The sequence below is a fragment of the Mastomys coucha genome, unplaced genomic scaffold (genome assembly GCF_008632895.1).
Source record: "Mastomys coucha isolate ucsf_1 unplaced genomic scaffold, UCSF_Mcou_1 pScaffold5, whole genome shotgun sequence".
NCBI classification, from domain to species: domain Eukaryota; kingdom Metazoa; phylum Chordata; class Mammalia; order Rodentia; family Muridae; genus Mastomys; species Mastomys coucha.
The window spans coordinates 9685840-9708838 of NW_022196911.1; the positions used below are offsets into that span (position 1 = coordinate 9685840).

Sequence of the window (22999 nt, forward strand, 5' to 3'; positions counted from 1 at the left end):
CAGGGAGATAGCGTGTGACCAGGGAGATAGCGAGTGTCCAGGGAGATAGCGAGTGTCCAGGGAGATAGTGTGTGACCAGGGAGATTGCTCATGGCCATCCTGACATTGCTGTGAAATGGGATCCAGTCTTTTTTGATAATTAGCGTGTAAGAACTTGTAAAGAAGAGCAATGTACTCTTTTAGGTACCAACTTGATTCTCTGAAAACAATCTTGGATAACTCTCTGTTATAGACTCTTTTCTAGCCTGATTTTAATTTTAGATAATCAAAGCAAAAGCCGACTTTACATAATTGCCGTGTGTTCTGGAGCTCTTCGTTTTTGTTTCAGATCTGTAGGATATCTACTTAGCAACAGCATGCAGCTTTCTCTTGTTTTCTCCATTTCAGGAATTAGGCACACGAGGAGGAGATGCAAATGCATATGATATAGGAAGTTCTGTCAAAATATATGTTTCCCTTGGAAAGAGGATTGGAGTCTGGTGCTATGAAAAGCAGAAACAGGAGCTCGGGATGGATTCTAACAGCACGTTTGTGTTATTGTATTTAATTTTAGAATAGCACACTAGTGGAGACATTAAATGTGGAGATTGCTGCTTCTAAAATATCTTATTAAAAATGCTAATACACAGTGAATTTCAATATTTTTCTACTTTTAGGGTGAAAACCATTCATGAAAAAAAATCCCTTATGATACGTGGCATATGTATATGGCACGTGTGCTTTTGGTGTAGATAATATGTGCTAAGATATACCATAGAAATTTCCATATCTGGACATCCTCCCATAATTTTATTTTTAGACATGTACATTTAAAGCATATATAGAGCACCTGGATCTCTGGAGCAGCTGGGAAATGTGATTCTGTTCTTCATAGTATTTCCACCCTATTATTCATGTATGTCTGCTTTCAGTCTAGAAAATATGAATAGATAGGCAATTTATATAAGCAGAACCACACACATCTTTTAATCTTTATTCTCCCCACACAGGATGTTTGTATGAAGCACTGTTCTCAGCAGGTATGACAACAGAGCTGCATCTTAATGTGAAGCCATAGCTACACTGCCTGGCGGAAGCATCTCCTTCTTTGTATGAGTTGTGGAAAGATGAGTGTCCTTGAGCTCTGTGCCCACCTCCATGTTGGCATATGCTGACTTCTGCCCCATGTCTGTGTCTTAGGTGAAGTTGCATTTGCTTCCTGGATACTCTCTGTCCTCCACCTGCTTTTGTTCCTATCGGCAGGATGCCACTGGTGGTCACGGAAGGAAAGACCCCAGTCTGTAATTTCATAGCATTTGTTCTAAAAGCTTCTACTAGGAACAGTCTTTAAATCCATATGGATGTTCCAGATTGCAAGAATCCAGCAGACTCCTTCCTATAAAGATTGTATAGTCCTACGATTGAACATTTAAAGAAATGATTTCATGTAAAATGTGAAGCCTTTGACTACACTGGTAGGATGCTGCTAGAGTGGAAAGTTACACCCACACTCCTGTGTACCTTCTGCCCTCTACCCCTTATTCAGTTTTTGTAAAATACTGGTAAAAAAAAAATAGAAAGAAACTTCAAGTAGGCTTCCCTGAAAACATATGTTAAGAGTGAACCTGGTGTCCTGAATGGTCCATTTAGAGACACATCAGCAGCCAGGCAGCTGGTAGGAGAAGCAGCTGTTGGAACTCAGTATAGGCTTTTGCCACAGTACTGTTAAATAAGCAGGGAGATGGAATCCCCCTTTTATTTTTAAGAGACGTAGTACAGAGACAGGTAAAAGAGTAGTGTGGGTGCTAGAGGAATGAGCTGCTGACAAAGCAGGGCAGATCAGTCCATCAGCATAGTGCTTCTCAGTGTGGGGCTAGGTGCTTGAGGTCAACAGGAACCATGGTCTTTCCCTTAAGTGATCAGACGCTGTGACTCCAACTGCAACTATGGCTTTCTTCCCTCATTAGGTAAGGAATGAGGCAGGAAGGAAATAGTCCTGCTAAGGTCTGAGATCAAGTAGAAACCAACAATCAATAGCTTACAAAAACGAAACTGGTACTGTTTAGGGAATGTGGGATGCACGGCAAGCCAGGATTCCATGGTGTCCGCCCTTGCAGTGTTTTGATTCAGCACCATGATGATTCTATAAGGTGGGCAGGACTGAGGGTAACAGACATACTTTGTAGATAAAGAAGAGGTCTCAGAAAGTCAACTGAAAACAGACAACCTGAGAGCCCTTGGTCCTACGAATGCTACCCGAATCCCCACAAGCTTCTGAGATGTTTTGAACCTCCCAGCGCAGGGCCCTTTCTTCTCCAATACTGAAGATTTTGGTTACTGGCCAGCTATTTGGGGAATGACAGAAATCAAGTGGAATCTAGAACTGTTTTAAAATGAGAAGATTTTTGGTGGGAAATTTTATTTAGAATAGATTGTTGATTGTCTTGGTCATAAAGAACAAAAAAAATAGTGTTTTTCTCTGCTTCTCCCTCTCTAAAGGTTTAGTATCTGCTCTACAAGGAGCCTTGGACTACGTAGGGAGGCCCTTCTGTTTTGTAATCTCGGGTTGGCATTTTCACATAGAAGGAAAGGGCTCAGTATATGGCATGGGTATCATGAATACCTGGACCATCATGACCCAAGAGACAGGGCCTGCAAGGTAGGGCAAGCAGGTAGCAAGACCTTCTCTGTGTGAAAAGGTCACTATGCTAACCTGCCTTAGGCAAGTCTGTGCTTCCCAATTTCCTACAGGAATGGTGCTCTCTCAAGTTGCTCAGACTTGTCCCATATCTAACAGCTTCTCCCCAGTCACTCAGTTTGGGTGAAGTCTGGGTTTGTAAATTATCCCAAGTAAATAGTCTTTTTAATCTACAAGTAATTGATGATAAAGAATGGTCACAATGTCAAATACATAACTGCCTCTGGATGTTCACATCAAAGTGAACTTCTGAGAAGGATGACTACTAAGGCTGAATGGAGAGGTAATGGGTAGATACTAACAGTTCTTTAACATTAGACACATATGTCCTGTACATAGATAATGGTAAAGAGGAGAAGTAGGGATATCGATGAGATATAGGATCAGGAACAAGGAGAGGAGACATATGGAGGGAAGGAGGGAAAGAGGAACTGGAGCAAGAGAGAAATACATTTAGTAAACTCTGACTTAATCACGCTTTAGTCGTGCGCAATGACTGAAACACATACCTAGCTGGGTGGCCATCTTCTGCTCATCAGTAAGAACCCAAACCCCAACAGCATGTCAACACTGATAATATGATGATTTTTGTTAGTTTTAAAAATTCCAAGTGTGCCATGCGCTATAAACTGTAATATTAATTAGCTGGCTTTTAAAAACTGAATGGTTTGGGGATGAAGAGGTGCTCAGCAGGAAGTGCATGTACTGCTCTTGCAGGTGACCTGAGCTTGGTTTCCAACACCCATGTTAGTTAGGTAGTTCACATCCACCTGTAACTCCAGATCCAGTGGATCTGATGCCATTTCCCCTTTGAGGTCAACTGCACCCCATATGAACACACACACACACACACACACACACACACACACACACACGCCTGATTGATTTGATTCAGAATGCACTGACATCTGTAGTTCATCTAATAGCGCCTGGATGTGGGTAAAGAATTTATTAGTGAGAGGAGATGCTGGTGTTGTAATGCTCATCAGTTATTCCAGTGCAGTGACTTCTGAGATGATGTGCCTGTCAGCTAAATCCAGCAGTAAAGCAAGCCCATTGGCTTACAGCACCTGGGAATGAAATTCCGGGGCCCATGACAACACACATCAGACCATAGCTCTGGGCTAAAACTCATTCTGTGGCTCAGTTTCACTTGAAAATCCTACTGTGACACATTGGACTAGAGGAGGGTATTAAATCCTACTCATAGGGACATGATGAATTCCAGTGCAAGTAGCTCACACCTTCATCTTCTTTACGTACCCATAAAGTGCTGATGTGCAAGTTTTGACTCAGGGTTCTGTCTCCCCCAATAAGATTCCAGATAATTCATTTTGACTCTTCGGCTTCCAGGGGTTTCTGATTTCACTGAGATAATAAACTACTCACAAGGGCACAAAGCCTTATAATTTAGGTGATAACATGATAGAGTGAAATCTGTTTGGGCACTTCTGTGTCTGCACTATCCTAATGGCTCTCAGTGGATGGCAGCTGCCCTGTGGCCCTCCACGAGTACCCCTCAACATGGTACCTGGGCAGGAGGTTCCGCAAATCTATTATGGGAAGTTTGATGGCCAACCTTAGGATCAATTAAAACCCAAGATGCTGGGGGGGATTTTTCTTAATCAGATTATCTGAAACACCCTAGATGTGGACCACACCTCCTGTGGCAGCCAAGGGAACAGGACTTGGAAGAAGGACACTGGACACTTGATTCTTTTCTCTTGCCTGCTTGCCTCATTCTCTCTTACAAGCTTATTTATCCTGTGCTATGGCCAGTATTAAATACAACTCCTTCAGGATTCCAACTCAGACCAAAGACCAGTGGCTCTCCAGAAGTCCTCCAGTACACAGGCACCTGACTAAGATTTCAGAGCCATTGTTAGACTACTTGGACATCTCCTGTAAGCCAGTTTAATAAATCCCCCTCTTAATTTATCTGCCCCTTCTGTCAGTTTTGGTCTCTCATGATCTCTGTCTAATACAGGCAGGGTCAGATGGTAAAGTCTACCTGACATCACAGCAGGAACAAAACTATAAATGGATAGGTGGGTTGTGTTCCAATCACAGTGTGTTACAGAGGTGCTAGCTGTAATATATAGGGTTGTAGGCTAAACCAGACCAACTACATCAGCCTGGACAACAGCCTGGCCTGAGCATCTAAATCTGTTTCTTTCAGTTGCCCATTTCAGAGTGAGATGCACTGATCTAGACCTGAGGCTGGTTCACCCATCCAGCAGCTTCTAAGTTCAGTGATCAGAGCCCTGGGCTTCCCGTGTGGACTGGCATTCTCTCAGCTGAGTCCCTGCGAATCACCAGAAATACTTAGGATAGGTGTGTCCAACTTTTTGACACGTGGCATTGACTACAAAGTTCACAATTAAGAACAGCCCAGTTGGGTCACAAAAATTATGTCTTATAATACTTTAAGTAAAATGATAATTATGCCTTGTGCCGCAGTCCTAGCCGTCAACGGGGTGCATGAAGTCTGTGGCCTGCAGGTTAGACAAGCCTGATTTAGGATATCTATTTTTTAGAATTATTCTAATTTTGAAAACATTAAATGTAAATAATAATTAGTAAAATTAATAGCTGTTGACGTTCTCTGCCTAGATGGACTCGGGCTTGGTCCTTCAGACTGAATGTTTCCATTGCAGGCTGGGCAGCAGTGTGTTGAAGGGAGACTGGGATCCTTGTCTCATGGAGACATGTGCAGTTGTGCACACCCCAATGGAGTCTCTTTTCATTCTAACAATCTTACACCCTGAGAACTGGGTGAACTTTGATGTTTTAGGTATAATGGAATGGCTTTTCCCATTACAAATGATCAAAGCATTCCCACAATGATGCTGAAAAAAACAAAAACCAAATAATTCAAAGAATGGTAGCACTATTTAGCAAGAATATAAGATGCCCAATTCATGTAAGTTCTATCCATGAGATACATTACTATGTAAAGAGAACAAAAATGAAAATATTCAAATGAAAACCATAAATGGGGCTAGGAATGTAGCTCTAGTCAGCACAAGTGCTTGCCTAGCACTGCCAGGACACTGGAGTTGATTACCAACAAAACCACCACCCTCCCAGACACCCACACATCACTCTGTGGTATTTATATGAAACACAGGTGTATATTTGCTACCGTTAATGATGAATATCAATGCACAGGATTGAAGAGACCTGAGATTTGAGCTAATGATTCTATTCTTAGACTCTTAAAGGTGAAATGGTCTAAAAGGATCAAATGAACTTCTGCAACATTATCGCCTGGATAATACTTATCTGGTTTCTTAAATAGTCACATATTTTTTAAAGTAAAAATTCGGAAATTTATTTTGTTTTTTGTTGTTGTTGTTGTTTTTGTTTTTGTTGTTTTACTTTATTTCTCTAGCAGTAAAAAAGGAAATCTATGTCTTTTAGGAAAACCTTCCCCTTATTTCAACAAAAATGGAAATCTTCTATTCAAGTTGCATAGTAGCACATTGGAGTGTATAATCTTCCAAGCAAAATTTCCATTGAGAGATGCATAGAAGTTTGTCCTGAAGACTTGCAGGAGGAAATACATGCAAGAGAGAAGGGTTGCTGGGCAAGCAAGCTCCTCACTGTATGACTCACATTTCATATCACCTCCACAAGACAACGTCCATGAAAGTAATAGCTTTGCTCATATAGGTTATTTTGAATAACATTATGTATGAAAAATTCAAGTCCAACCTGAGTAGTCTTTTGGACTGAAGAATACCATCTGATGGATGCATGTGGGCCAACTGCTTTACTAGAGAAAAATGATTCACAAAAGTGGCCACAGAAAGAGTGTTCTAGAAGGAATTTCATTCACTGTGAGCAAGGAAATGGAAGCCAGAGATTTATGAAGCCCAACAGATGCCATTAAAATAGTTAATTAACTCTACCAACAAATTAGAACTCTACCGTGTAGTAAAGTTCTCCCTGTTAGTTTGCTTGAAATTGGGGGTGTCTGTGAACTTATGTGACCTCACAGTCTCACTGCTTATGTTACTGTGCAACCCTCAAATGTCCACCCAAAGAAAACAAGAGTCAGTTGTTTCTTTCCAGTGACTTTCTGAATCTTCTCAAGAGCATCAATGTAACTGTTGGTGATGAGCTGCCTGGCTTTGGAGAACACACTGACACTTTGTGATCCTGGATCATTGACTCCATATCCTGATTAGGGAATACAATTTCTCAGCAGAGTGAAAGTCCCTGAGAATGAGTAGCTGTAAAACAGCATTCCACATGGGTATGCTCTGGACTTTACTCTGTGATATCAAGTTAAATCCAAGGAGAAGGCCATATAGCTGATATTTTTGATATGTAAAACCTGTATTGTCACATTAAGTAATATTAAGCTTTCTTGTTCCTGAAAAACTTTGAGCTTTTGATAAAAAGATTTAAAAGTCACTGTTTTAAAACACAATTATGTTCATTATGAAACACATATCTGTGCCATCTTAAAAGGTTAGAAATCAGCGTATGGCTTTCTTAAAAATATTTCAAATGGAATGCTTCACTGAGACACAATGTTGTTTCTTGTCCTGTGTTTGAAGCAAGGCTGTGTATGTAGCCCAGGCTGGATTGTGCCTCACAGCAATCCTCTTGCTTTAGTCTCTGATGTGCTAGGATAGCAGGCACATACCACCGTGCCTGACTTTTCAATGGGTTTGAACTTACTAGAATTTACTGGAAAGTCTCCTCACAGACAGTTGGATAAGAGCAAATCTTGATCTATAATGTTAGAGTCTTCTTTGGGGAGACAACATTCTACATATTTACCAATGTGTCTGAATTTGAAAATAAGAAGCCAAACTTCTAGTCATTTTTGCAGGAAAACTGTACTTGGGGACAAAATTGGCAAGAAAAGATAAAAAGATATAAAATATGGTGGTTTACAAAATACAGCCAATCTCATGTTGTCTGGAACAAAAAGTTAAGCAAGCAGGTCTGCAGGTGAGTTCGGAGAACCTAAGAAGCAGGATCTGGGAAGGCTACAGACAAACAATTTCTTTCCAAATGTCGAAAGGGGTGAGATAACTAAGTTCTGAAAATCAGGGAGACAAGGAGACTCAAGTTCGCAGGAAACTTATTCATGAACGCTGACAGCTGCTCTCCTTCTAGCTGCCACAAGCTAGAGACCTAATGTCCTAAATGTTCTTCAGGGAGAAGAGTTGACCAAGCATACCACAGTACTAGCACACACTAGAGCACAGCCAGGATCCCCCGGCAGAGAGCCATGGCAAAGGTAGCAGGCTCAGCGGGAGCCGCAGGCCTTCACTGTGCCCCACTGCATGGGTCATCCACTGGCATCTCAGAACGACAGGGCTGGAGTGCGGAAGCCTGGCACAGGGCTCTAGGAGTTGGAGACAAGAGAAAGAATACCTCTGAGAGCCAGCAGTGGGGACGTGGGCAGAGGGAAAGCTCTCCACGGTGGTTCTTGTGTTGGCCACACTGGCTCATACATGTTCTAGGATTCGTATGTATATTTAAGAATAAAAACACCAATGAGTGTTAAGGCAATTAAATAAAATAATATTGAGGGGGTAAAAGCATTCAAAATGCAAACTTTCCCCATTTGGATATTTGTAAAATGGTGGAAAAGAATTGAGAGAATAGAAAGCAAAAAGAAAATGCTAATTAGATTTAATGAGAAAACAGAGCTCCCAAGTAGTAGTGATTGCTTTAAAAATAATATTTAGAGGGTGTGTTATTATTTGTTGCCAAGAAACTTAAAGTAAGATATAGTAAGGTAATTTTACTGCCCTCCCAAATCAAACACTTAATAAATCAATATATATTTGAAACTACATGTGCTAGAACATCAGCCAGGGTCCTTGGGGCCTCTCATTCTGACTGTGGGGTCAGAGTGCTCTCAGCTCAGCTCTCCATTTCCCAAATTCTATTATTCTGCCCTCTCCCTTGTGTGACTGGAAAGCAATGGGATGATTTATCCGTTCGAATCCTATGAAAATTGGTTCTTATTTTACAGTAGTGAGAGAGCGATCTGATTTTCTATCCTTTAAAGAGCCTTGCCTCCTAAGATCCTACTTTCCATCGTCAGATTTATTCCTGGAAGAGTCCCTCTTCTCGCTGCCAATCTCATTCAGCCTGGCAAACTTTTTTCTTTTCCTCTGGGATGAAGCAGAGCTTAATTCATCTCAGACAATATTTGGTGTGCAGCAGCCACGGTTCCTGGCATCCCATCACACTTAATTTTGCAATGCAGAGTCTGCACATATTCCCGGTATTTCAGGTGGGGTTAAAAAAATAAAAAACAAAACTGAGAACGCTTACAGGAAGAAAAAAAATCTCAAAATGCGTAGTAAATTGGTATTCTTCTAACACCATTCTAAATACTTAGTTTCAAAAGAACAAGAATCCTGTTATAGAGTTAATTTGTATTATCTATGCCAACTTTCCAGTATATATAAGCATATTGTTTTGGGCGGGTAGGAGTAGGAGGCCTCAGGGCTGAGATCTTTTCTGGAGATGCCTTCAGTAGTGGTGTAATCCTATCCTTTCACCTGCACCAAGGTAAATCTGCATTAAGGAAATGAGGAAGAATGTGAGGCAGAGCTCTCTAGACCCCAGAGCTGGCAGTCAGAGGGGAAAGCTTGATACGTCCTGGGCGGCAGACAGGGAAGAGTCAGGCAGTTCCTGGGAGGCTCAGTGGTACAGCCACAGGTGAAGCACCTTTGCTTAAGAAAATATTCCCCATGTCCCCAAAACATGCCCCCACCATGCCATAGGGGCACGTGTTCCACTATGTTCATAGCGGCCTTATTTGTGATAGCCAGAAGCTGAAAACAGCCTAGATATCCCACAACAGATGATTGAATACAGAAAATGTGGTTCATTTACACAGTGGAATGCTACTCAACTATTAAGAACGAGGACATCCTGAGTTTTGCAGACAAGTGGATGGAACTAGAAAATATCATCCTGAGTGAGGTAACTCAGACCCAGAAAGACATGCATGGTATGTTCTCACTAATAAGAGGATATTAGCAAAAAAAAAAAAAATTTAAAAAAACTACAGAATACCCAAGATACTGTCCACAGAACTTAAAAAGGTCAACAAGCTGAAGTGCCCAAGTGAGGATGCCTCAGTTCCACTTGGGAGAGAGAAGAAAGCAATCACAAGTAGGGAGGGAGGGAGGATAGGTGAGAGGGGAGTGGTGGGGAGAGGGGAACTTGATCTGGTATTGGTGAGGGAAAAGGACTGAAGTCCTGAGGGCCAGCAGAAAGAATGGAAACAGGCAACCTCAGGAAATAGGAGGTTGGGGACCTTCCAGAATGCACCAGAAACCTGGGAGGTGAGAGACTCTCAGGACTCAAAGGGAGGAACCTTATATGAAATGCCGGACAGTAGGGAGAGGGAACTTATAGAGCCCACCTCCAGCAGGAAGACAGGACATTATGTGAGGGAGGGGGGACCATCCCACATTTACAACTCTGACCCATAATTGTTCCCGTCTGAAAGAATTATACAGATGGAAATGGAGAAGAGCCTGAGGAAAAGAAGGTCCAGTGACAGGCCAAAAGTGGGATCTAGCTCAAGTGGCAGTCTCAAGGCCTGACACTATTACTGAGGCTAAGGAGCGCTCACAAAAAGGGACCTATATCATGGCTGCCATCGGAAAGACCCAACAAGCAGCTGAAAGAGTCAGATGCAGATATTTGCACCCAACCAATGGACAGAAGCAGCTGACCCATGTTGTTGAATTAGGGAATGCTGAAAGAAGCTGAGGAGAAGGGTGACCCTGTAGGAGGACCAGCAGTCTCAATTAATCTGGACCCTGAGATCTCTCAAACACTGGAGCACCAAACAGGCAGCATACACAATCTGATATGAGGCCCCCCAACACACATACAGTAGAGGAGTCTGTGTTTATTCAGAGATGATGCACCTAACCCTCAAGAGCCTGGAGGCCCCAGGGAGTTTAGAGGTCAGGTGGAATTGGGAGTAGAGGCATTCACGTGGAAACAGGGGGGATGGGGAGGAAGTATGGGATGTGGAGCAATCGGAGAATGAATGGATGAAGGCGATGGAGAATGGAATATGGAGTGTAAAAAAAAATTAATTTTTAAAAAAGAAAAAAGAAAATTCCCCATGCTCAGGCAAGCAACTCTAATTAATCATGATGGGCCATGGACAATAAGGTCCTTTGTAAAAGGCAATTGATAAATATATAATTTAACCCAAAGAAAATGTGCAAAGCAGGAGTTAGTGTTCATTTAGTGAATAAATGAGGGTATATGTGTAAGGATTCCCCAAATTTTCTGCTTTGAAGCAGGGGTCTTTACCATCTAAGGGATTCTGAATTCCAGAATTAGAACTGCAATTTGTTTCTTTTGGCATATCCCACATATATACACATATATAAACATATATAAACATATATGTGTATATACATAACACACGTATATAAACGCATATGTGTATACACATAAACACACATATATAAAAGCATATGTGTATACACATAAACACACTATATATAAATGTATGCATATATACATATGTATACATATATAAACACACACTATATACACACATATATGCATGTATACACATATATGTATACACATATAAATGTACACACTATATATACATATATATATACACATTTATATATATATATGCATATATATATATATATATATATACACACACACACACACACAACATATAAAAGGGCTACTTTAGGGAGTACATGTAAGCCATACTGACATTGGAGGAACTTCCAACATGTGGCCCCTTTGTATCTTCAGCGTGGAGGGAAATCTCTATATGCTCATTATGGTATTTAAAACTGGATTAGTTCCTCTCACACTAACAACAGAGAAACCAACAGTACGACTGACTAAGTGCTCAGAATAAAGCATGCTTACTTGTCTTCCTCGCCTAAGTCCTTTGATCATTATCTAACCGAAACGGTTCAGAGAACTTTGGCTCTGGAATTTATATCTCCACCAACGTCTCCGTTTTCTTCTTCTGCAGTGCAGAAGGAAAAGGCAGAGTATAGTAGGTATACCCCCATCCCAATGAGCTGGCCACAGAGGGACTGATCAGGCCTTTGCAACCCAAGGGCCTGTGCTCATCACCTGGCTTCAGGGGGATACAGGAGCCTGGGTAGTGTGGTATTGTTCCCAGATAAGTGATCATCTGATTATGCTATAGAACTGTCCTATCAGAGGCAATCAACTGTCTACAGTCTACCACTTACACTCCTACAGAAGTGGCTCTGTGCTTTGAATCCACGATTTCTTGTTAGTCTATGCTTATATATCAATGAATGGAAAAAATAGTTTCAAAGGAGCTGAAGTTTAGAGAATGAAAGACAGAAATGCCCTATCCCACAGGACCAGAGATTTAGTTGAGCATGGCCTTGAAGAGAAATCTGGAGATACCTTGAAGCTAACTGGACAGACCTCCCACATCTGAAGACCAGCTATAAGATACGTAGACATTCTGAGATCAGAGGGAGCTTGGTAGTTACCTTGATACAGCTAATTTTCTCTTATGAGTTACTTTTATTACCTCTAGGTAATCACTCAAGTAATGAGAACTTCAGAGTCTGTATCTCTCCGTTATGTTGTAAGACATTTGGGAAGTAACTGACTATCCCCAGCCCCAAGGCTGGGCCAGTCAGCAGTAAAGACCTTGCTGATAGAAGGAGCAGAGTCTGTATACATCTATGGTAGAGGCCAGGGCAGGATTATAAGGCAAAATTAAATCTCAATCTCTCTGTGTGTGTCTCTCTGCATCTCTGTCTCTCTGTCTCTCTTTCCGTCTCTGTATCTCTCTCTGCGTGTTTGTGTGTGTGTGTGTGTGTGTGTGTGTGTGTGTGTGTGTGTGTGTGTGATTTCCCTGGAAACCGAGCTCACTCCCATCAACACTACACAAATCTATGGATCAGGTAATTTGGTAATACAAATAAAGCACATGCTGAACAGTATTGTGGCAGGGGTTTATTTAAGAAGACTAAGATGTACGCAAGCAGACTTTTATTATTAAATATCCTTAAGTACTGCAGGGTTTTACAGGAGGCAAATACATGATAACAGACTCTTTTTGTAGGGAGGGAGCAAATCATGTCTCAGCATGGTAGTTTAGTTTATGTCACACATAGAGAAAGCTTGTTCAGTTGAAGTTTCATGGGCTGAAGATGCAGCATGTCTTTATGCTATGTCTAAGTGTTGAGGTGGTGCTGTGGAAAAGGTGGGGGCTGGCTTTTATTTAAGATGCCCCCTAATAGACAGGGTATCTCAACCAGGAATATAACCCTCTTGCAGGCACTTACCCTCAGTAAGTCTGTATTCTCTTTTTTAATTAATTATTTTATTTACTTACATCCCAAATGTTGCCCCCATCCTGGTCCTCCTACCAGAGCTCTTCACCCCATTCCCCCTCTTTGCCTCTCAGAGGGTGCTCCCCATCAGGCATTCCCCTTCCCTGGGGCATCAAGTCTTTATAAGATAAGGTGCATCCTTTCCCACTGAGGTCAGACAGGACATCCCTCTGCTATATATTTGGCAGGGGCCTTAAACCAGCCCATGTATGCTCTTTGGTTGGTGGCACAGTCTCTGGGAGCTCCCAGGGGTCCAGGTTAGTTGACACTATTGGTCTTCTTATGGGGTTGCCATCCCCTTCAGCTCCTTCAATCCTTCCACAGGGGTCCTGGACCTCAGTCCAATGGTTGTCTCTAAATATCTTCATCTGATTCAGTCTTATTGTATTCTAAGAACTGTTGATTCACAGTATGGAAGGAAGAAGAAGAGAATTCCAAATTGGGGTGAATAAATACACAAAGTATGTGGGAAGTCATCACTTCAGCTTTCAAACAAGGCGACTCTATGGCACACATGGTTCCATTTCCTAGGTGATGCCCACGTGGTCTAGAACAGTCTCTTCTTCCTGAACAGGATCACTGTCCATCAAGGAAGCCAGACAGCCAGGGGCCAGAAAATGAAGTGGATTCCTGTGATCTAGTAGCTACCTATCAATAAGTATCCCATGGGAGACTCCAGCCTGCCTACAAAGTGAGAGATCACACCAACAACAATGAGTAAATGAACGTGATAGGAGTTAAAATAGTTTCATGGTTGTGCTGAGTCAGCCCTCCAGATTTAAAAGCAGGGGAAAGGGCTTTCTTTAGTCCCAGAGAGAGGGCTGGGGCTCAGTGCCCACTGTCATTGTTCTCCTGCTTGATGGTCTCACAGCTGAAATCACTGAGGTCCCTGAAGGGAATATAACTCAAGGGTGGCTCAGAACCATTCTGCTACAAAAGCAACTTTCAAAGTAAAAAAGCTCTTTAGGAGATGAGAAGCTAAAGCTGAGACACAAGCAAACCCTGGAAGTTTCTGTGCCCACCTTCCAGTGTCCTACATTTCAGTGTGGGGATGAAACTGAAGAGATGTTGGAGGTAAGATGACACTGGTTCTGTCAGGTACCTAGGAGGGCTTCCAGAACCTAGAAACCCCAGTCATGTAGCACAAACTCTAGTATTCTGAAAGGCCTGGGTGAATCAGCTACTTTCTCAAACATCCCTGAGCACTAGATGTTTCTAAAGGAATTTTCAAGGATTGCAAACTCAAAACCAGAAATCTTAATCTTCCTTCCCCGTCTCTCTCCCTCCCTCTCTCTCTTTCTCTCTCTTTCTCTCTTTGTCTCTCTCTCTCTCTTTCTCTCTGTCCCTCTCTCTCCTTGTCCTCCTTTCCCTTCCTCCCCCTTCCCCTCCCCTTTATCTCCCTCCCCCCTCACACACACACACACACACACACCTAAACACACTCAAAGTACACACACATACACTCATATACTGCACATGCATACACTCCTACACCACAAACCCACACACAGAGAAACACAGAAACACACACAGAGAAACACACATAGTCAAAGTGTACACACACACACTCAGACACTGCACATGCATACACTCCTACATACACACATGCACTCATCTTTATAGGGAGAGACAAATGCTTTTACTGTTATCATTTAGTATGTTCATAGGCAAAAGGTTTAAAAGCCTAGTCCATCCATGGAGAAAGCAGTTAAAACCAACTGCAGCTCTCCATAGAGAAACCTATGTTATGACAGGGAACTGTGGGTAAGGAGCATGACTCGCTTCTAAGAGGAGGCACAGGCCAGTGTGTGCCGTTAAGGTGGATACCCTTGATGAGTTCATATCCAGGTGTCTTCCAAGTCTTCTTGAAAAAAATATCAGAATGGATTGATTCTCCATTATTTGACAGCCTCTGACTCTGTCCTCCTAAGGACAGATCCTTGAAGTTTGAAGTCAAGCAGACAATTCTAGTGATGTTAATAGAAACCTTTGCCATTCCAAAGTGCTTTCCTTTTAATAGCCCTAAAATAACAGTAATCTAATGAAATCAATCACTATGTAGACAATGCACCTGACAGTAGGAAGCAGCAGTTTATTTAAGACACTCAATGAATTTGTATCTCCGGGTCCCTCTTTTTAAGTGCTAGATCAAAGATGGATTTTTGTTGGTGACTCTCAACATAGGCACTGCCTGTTCATTTTCACCAATATCATACACAGTTACTTGAAAGCAGAGCCATGCAATGCCATAGTGACCCTTCATCCTGGTGCAGTACTGACTTTGTGAAGTGTGGCCATTGGCCTGTCCCCAGAAAGATCAGTTAGCTCTACTCTCATTAAGGAACAAGACATTCCATGATGTATCCTGCTGTTTTCAGTAGACACTGGGCTAATCCCTCACACAGTTTGTCTTGGCATGCTCAGTGCTACTATGGAAGGAGGGCAGGCATACTACACTCCTTGTCTGATCTGAGCCTTGGTTTCTGCATGTGAAAAATCAACTAGTCACACTAGAATCTCCCACATGGAGCTTCTGTGGGAGGTATCGTTAACACGTGATGTCTGATGTTTGGAAAATTTTAATTCAACAGACAATGAACCACCATTGTGTGCTCTGTGGTGTGAGCTTCCCCTGTGTTGCCATGTGGCAAGTCTACCCATGTTCCATAAGATTTAATTCAACAGACAATGATAACCACCATTGGCTACTGGTAAGTGAGACACAAGAGCTCAGAGTTTAAGAGTAGCTGGGTCTTTCTGGTTCTGTCACTGTTCTGACTGAGGCTTGCTCCAAACATGTCTGCATTTCTTCCTAAACTGTACTACTCTAGAAAGAACCATGTAACTCGTCTCTGTATTGCTGAATACTTAAACATACTCCGTGCCCCCACAGAAGAACATTGTGAATTCCTTTAGGATTAAAGGTATTTTGTCAAAGCCATAACTCATGATTGGTTGGGCTCCAGCTGGTTTTGTGTGCTCTGTGGTGTGAGCTTCCCCTGTGTTGCCACGTGGCAAGTCTACCCATGTTCCATAAGATTTGCTGCTCACTTTGCTAGCATCTCACCCATCGGCCCCGCTATGAGCTGTTGGAATCTGTCTGTGGCCATCGCATGCAATGCCTTCCTGTCTGTCCTCACTTCTCGCTACTTAAGCACTCCTTCTGTTTAGACCTTGTTCTATCATGGTCTTTTATGGATTCCACACGATTCTCTTAATTCTCTCTTGATTTCCAATCTGACACTGACTGACTAGAAACTAGACTTTCTCAGCAATAACCACAAGGACACCTATATGCACTTCAAGCTCTTCTGTCCTATTACATTATTTACTAAGCTAAAATCAAACACATTAGGGTGAGCTCCAAAGCTATATTTTCATTCTGGGGCCCACCTACTTTCTATGGCTGATTTCTTTTTAGTGCCTCTCTCAGACATTGGTCTCTTTCTCTCCTTTTTCTTTCCTCTCTCCCTTTTTGAGACAGTCTTTTTAACACAAAGTCAAGGTTGGCCTCTAGAACACATGGTGATCTTCTTGCCTCTGCCTCCTACTCTCTAGTGTTGCAATTCCAGATATATGCCACCATGGCCTAGTTAACATCTTAAATACTTTTTGACTACAAATCTTGCTTGATCCTTATACTTCTCTGTATCTGGAATCATGCTCCTCTGGGATCTTCACCCTTGAAACACCTTTTCCTTTTGTGTCCTATGTGAACCTGAACCTTCCACACAGCTGTGGTGGCTAGTAATTGTTCTTGAATGTGCTTATGAATACATTCTTGTCAATATCTGGCTTGAGGTGTTCAATTCATTAGAAAGAATTATCTATAAGCATCAGAGTATAAGCACTGGTTAAATGAGCCTCATTATTTGTTACTACATTCAGTTAATGTGGACGTTATTTTCCTCTGACCCCACATCTATGTTATTTGAGATGGAGGACTTAAAGCCAACTAAAAGATCTGAAGTGGTAATAGATGTTATCTCCGAAGACAAGGCTGTACTTTATGCTATAACAATGGGATTTTATGGGCCACTTATTGGATGCTATTTTTAAAACTTTTTATTGATCTTTCTTGTATTTGGTGGCTTTCATGACCAGTGGAAAACTTTCCAGAGGAAATATAGCTAGAAGAATGAAAGAAAAGGTAATGTAGAGCCGCACACTCCCCTGCCACAGCAGGGAAATTCAAAATTGAATGCCAACCCTAGCTATTAAACACACTGATAAAATCTCCCTCCAACTTCACTAAGCCAGGCAATTTTTCTCTCTTCTCCTCTGCCATGGCAGTCAGCTCTGAGAGGAGGCTGCAGAGATGGCATGAGAAAATGAATACATTATTCAACGTGGGCTTCAGAAAGCCAGCACTTGCTCACTGTGGCTTGACTCTGACACTCTGAGGGTAAGGATAACATGGGGAGAGGTCTGCAGTGCCTCACCCGAAGACCCGACTCCCAGTGTAGCTTCCTAAGTAGTGAGACTACACAGCCTGTCTGCTGTCAGATGTTTCCTTACCCGTAGCCAGCTAGGATGTCTCTTAGCACGACAATGAATAGTTGTTGAACCAATGTTTCAGTGAACTGTAACCAAATGCATACTCTAAAGATAGACTTTCCCTTGCCTGTCTAAATACTTGTATTTCCCTAGGAATCTCATGATGGGAGAAGAGGAAGGCTAAACTCTGATACCAGCCAAAGGAGGCTGACCCCCAGGAAGAGATCATGCTCAGTTCCTGACAACTTGTCAGACTGCCTGATGGGAGACAAGACAATGGTGGGTCGGTGATGGGCAGGACTGTACCTTGACTGTGCTTGCCAAGTTTTACCTGCATCTCTACCTCTGATTTTAAATAGACCTCATGTCAATAGTCTGAAGATGAACAAGAAGTATCGCTGGACTTCTCTGTTCTTCCCCAGTGTGGCCATACTGCATAACCCCCTTTCTTTTGTTTTTTCACTGTTAGTTGCTGTTGGGGGTGCGGGGAGGGTTGCCTGGCCTTATGGGAATGGGTTGGAGTGCGACACAGCATTGGACTATGATAGTCAAAAGAGTATGATCTCCTGCCTTTAAATTCTCTAACTATACGGGATGCTAGAAGCTGATGGCTTCTGGAGACCTAAGGCTCTCTTGCTTGTTCTGTGGCTGAAAATCACTGGCCTCTGGCAATTAACACCTTCGCTTTAACAGCAGGGGATTAAGTAAAGTCTTTGCAGACATCCCTTCCCCTAGGTACGTCTCTGCCTCTTGTCAGCTAGAGGAAGTTGTGCTCACAGAAAGAAGCACTCACTTTTAAAAGAGGCTATTGAAGACAGGTGACTGAACCTAGCTAGGCCCCAGGGGATTCTACAGCTCACGCTGGGATCCTAGAGAGTCAGGTAACAGGAAGCTTAAACTCGTGAGGCGAGGTGCTCACTCATGAGCATAAACCCATGAGGGCATGGCGAGGACAAGAAACAGTGTGTGAAAAGAGGCATCCTGGAGAAGTTAAGCAGTAAAGAAATGAAGCAGGTAATGGGTTTGGTAGGACTGAAGGGTGTACAATCAATGCTGCCGTTGGGAAGCAAGGAAGCCAAGAGACCGGAAGCTGCCTTGTTATCAATAGGAGGCAGAGTCAGCATTGAAGGCACCAGATGATAGAGGAAGAAGACTCTAAAATGATGAGAAAATTCAGCTCTTGGATTTATTCATGAGACATTAACGTTTGTAAAGGAAAGGATGATAGAAGGAGAGAACATACTTATAAATTCTTTTTCCTTCCTCTTCTGTGTAGCCTCTGGCTGTGATCACTTTAAGCAGAAGCCTACATGGGTGATACTCTGCCATTTCTGGGCTCATGCTAGAAACCTGCGGTTTCCATTGCTTGTCTCTTGGGACATTGTTCTGAGTTTTCTGAGCCCCGATCCTCACCATCAGGAGAGGAAAACGCTAGTCTCTCATCACTAGGCACAGTAAAATCTATGGATCTCCTCAGTCCTTAATAAAGTATCAGACATGCAAGCATCCCTGCTAGCAAGGGACCATCAAGCAAGTTAACCAGTACTGCGGGGCCAAATGGCCTGGCTTAGTTCTGCCCATACCCATTGCTCATACAACTGGGAAATAGGAGCAGAGTCATGGATGAGAGGATCCACATTCTGGGAAGGTTTCTTGTGTGGCAATAGATATCTAAAACAAGACACAGAAGACAAGGATTTCAGGGGCTGGGGAGAGGACGTGTGACCATGAGCCCTTATTTTTATGGTGCCATTCTTCCATATATGACTATAAGGTGACATCATCCTGCTGGTGACACTCTTCATCACTGTTCCCTTGCCTCTGGTTCTACTGTCACTTCCTGTTTCCATATTTGAATGCCTGATGCTTAAATTTAATCTGGAATAGGGGAAAAAATGTCATTTTGCTGGATATTTATTCTGGATTTTTTTTTTCCTGTTAGGAAGAGCACATAACATTCTTAAAGAGCAGAACTCATCATGTGCATTACAAAGGGGGCAGTTCAGCACACTCTCACAGGTGCAGAGCTCACAGAGGATCATCCTCTTGTGCAGGGCAGACATGAAGAAGAAGGAAAGAGCCCAGGAATTCTGTCAGCATCTGATGGCTGCTGTCCTGCCACCTCTGGCCTTTCCCTTGTTCTTCTGTTATCAGTATCCCTAACTCTTGACCAGATGTTGCTAAACGATGGCTCTCAGAGATGATATTCATGTCTGTCTCCACTCTGCAGGGAGGTCACAGGTGTGGCATCGATTGTGCCTACAGCTCTTTGGGCCTGGACACTTGATTTCATTTTAAATTTGACTGGTAAAGCACACCCATATACCATGCTTCGGCATCAGATTCTTGATCCAAAAGAACAGACCTGTGTGTTACTTCTGCCTTAGGGTCACCTTCCCTCTCTTGAAAAGAGGCCTGCTTTCTTTATGGATGCTAGTGAACATAAGTGTTTCACTGATTAACCATCAGAGCGGCGACAAGGTAGAGAAGTCACAGATAGGGACAGATGGTGGCAGTTTTTTAAAAAGCATGTTTGTCTCCACACATTTTGTCTTAGAAGCACACATTTCTCCCGCTTTGGTAAGTTATGTTGCTTGTGGCACATGGAATGTCTGCGAGAGTTATAGATGAAGCTTTTATCATCTGCTATGTCTTCAATTAAATCAAGACCCAATCTTTGATTATTGATTTTGGAGAAGGATGACTATAGCAAAGCGACTTGGAAGGAAGCAAAAGGTCCCACGAATGCCCCATAACTCATGCCTGTAATTGATTCTTCAAGCTGTCTCACATTGGCCAATTTTCTAGTCAAACTAAATCTGCAAAATTAAAATATTACAAATGAATCGTAATGAGCAATCAGATTAGTCTGGCAGAACGAGCCCTCTAAATTACAAAGTGTTCCACTTGAAAAAGTTTTATGCCCTATGACAGGGCCCTCGTGTTCATAAGGTAAAGGGGAAATGAATTACAGGTGTTAGGCTTCAGCACTGTGCCACAGCCAACAGCGCTTGTGTGCCGCACCTGCATGTTGGTTAGCGTTGCTCATAAATGCCTCAGGTATGTTATTTTAGGTGCTTTCCAACAATTCTTAAGAACAGATCTACTTGTCTTCATTTGGCAGCCGAGGTAGTGGAAGCACGGACAGCCACTCTCATCACGGCTTCTGTTTGTGTGAGAATACTGTGGCTATTGTGGGTTACACTCTTAATTACTAAATGGGTGTTTCCTAGCTAAGGCTGTAGAGTCTGCTGGCAGTGGCATCTCACATTGGCACTGGGCAGACCTAAATGAACAGACAAAGTCTACACAGGGTTTGCTGAGTTGGTTAAATGTTCATGTCCTTGGAGTCTTACCTACAATGGGTTAGCACATTGATGAGACAGGGGTTCCTCAGGTTACAGCTGTACAATTTTTGGGATGCTAAGGCAGTGACCCCATTACCATTGCAGACTTACACTCCTGTCTCCTTTGCGATTTTCATGGAAAGAAGGCCTGGCAAAAAGGCTGTGGCAGTGTCTATAAAAGAACTCCCAAATATCTCAACCCTGATGTAACCCAGGGTATCTTTGACTGATGCAAAAATCCCAGGTTGAAGTCAAGGGTAAATAAGGGGAAGACTGTAAGACTTTTCTGCCTGCGGAGTTTCTTTCTTGAGATTGGCAGCTGGTCTCACAGCAGTTCATGCTACCTGCAAGGCGGGCAACATGACTGTCCTCTACCTGCAGCAGGGTCAGTGACTATGATGGTGTACCAGAGTTGGGGGAGCCACAATAAACCAGCCAGGAGTGGTAGATTAGGTTGGAAATGTGAGGATTCAGGGAAATAGTGGGATGTAGTTCTTATTGTCCCCAAACAAGCTGGCTGGAAACACCTTCTGCAGATAAGAATAATCAAGCCCATCTTTGTGACAGTTATGAGACATCCCATGAGAGGACACACACTCTCCCCTTACTGATGCTAATATCACGCTGAGGGAAACACTGAGGTCGTTAAAAGGCTACATTGTATCTCTGTGCACTTATCAAATATTTACCAAGGGCTCTGACCTTGAAACAAAGGAGATCCAACCAAAGGTGTGTGATGTTTACCAGGCAGAGCTGGGACGCACAGAAATGTTTATCTTTCAATGTATATTTTTCCATTTACCAGTATGGCACATGATGCCACCTTTATCAACATTAATTCTTCACTGGATGCCTTGCCCTTCCTCATCAGCCCATTGGAAATATTACCCAGTACTTTCAATCAGTTAAGAGCTGCCGAATGCTCACCAAATGCCTACTCTCCATAAATTCTCTAAGCCATCTATGGTTTTTTCCCACTTATCTATGGATGTGTCTGGAGGGCTGGCTGCTTTCCAGACATTGGACTCTGAGTGTATTGTAGACTAGAGTACAGTAGGGAATGAACATATTAAAAATACAGAAAATGGAATATTTAAGTGAATTCAGGGAAAGTAGAACAAATTTAAAGCTCAAATTCTCAAGAAAGTATCTCTGGAAATGACAGTAGGTAAACATGACCATTCAAAGGAGAAACGGGACTTTAATTTATTGAATTGGCAGTGATAGGAACCCATGAAGGGGGAGCAGGACCGGGAAGCCTGACTGTGGGTCTCTGAGCACACTGATGGAAAATGAGCCCAGACACTAGGCTCACCGTCACATTGAAAAGGAGAATCATACACACAGTAAAGTTATTAATAAAAGCAAAAAGCAGCTCAGAGCTGGGGACACGTGGCTTGGTGGTAGTCCCCCTGCTTGTCAAGAACAAGGCCCTGGTCAGGAGCCTTAATTAACAATGCTAAAGGGAATGGTGGCAAGTAGGTGGCCCAACTAATCGGACAGTGGGAGAGAGACACACAGTGAGTGAATGCACTGGGCTCAGAGAAAACCCGAATCAACTCTATGTCAGGAGAAGTTAAACCAGAGGGCAAAACAAATGGTATCTCAAGGACAAGAAAGGAGTGCTACCCTGCTCCTCTGTATCACCCAGAACTTTGACCTCCTCATGTCACATCATGGGTGGTCACAAAAATTTCCAGAAGGTAACATCTCCTATTTTCCAAGATGGTCCAGATTTTAAATATTCCACTCTACTCTTCTTGTAAATAGCCCATATCGAAGTTTTGGGATGCAGGATAGCATTTGGATGCACAACTCCACAGAGCAGTGAAGATCTAATTTATAGAGAGAAGTTTCTGAGGTGGGGGGATACTTGTTTTTAAAGCAAACACTAACAAGAATATCTCTTATGTAACATGCTCTGTAAGCTCATTATAAAACATGCAGTGTTTAGTATTTTCAAACTGTTTGCTTGTTTGTTTATTTATTGGTCTATCCCTGTAGTTCTGGACCCACGGCCTCTGCACACCAGGCTAGCACTCTACCACCAAGCCGTATCATTCCAGTCCTTTCAATATGATGTAACATAGAGCGGTGTGGTGGTGGTA

At 42.6% G+C, this 22999-nt stretch overlaps 1 protein-coding gene across 6 annotated transcripts in view; it reads right to left on the reverse strand.

Annotated features, from left to right (window-relative positions):
- Prkn (parkin RBR E3 ubiquitin protein ligase) overlaps nucleotides 1-22999 on the reverse strand; it is a 1238651-nt gene that overhangs the window by 517085 nt on the left and 698567 nt on the right. The window lies entirely within an intron of this gene.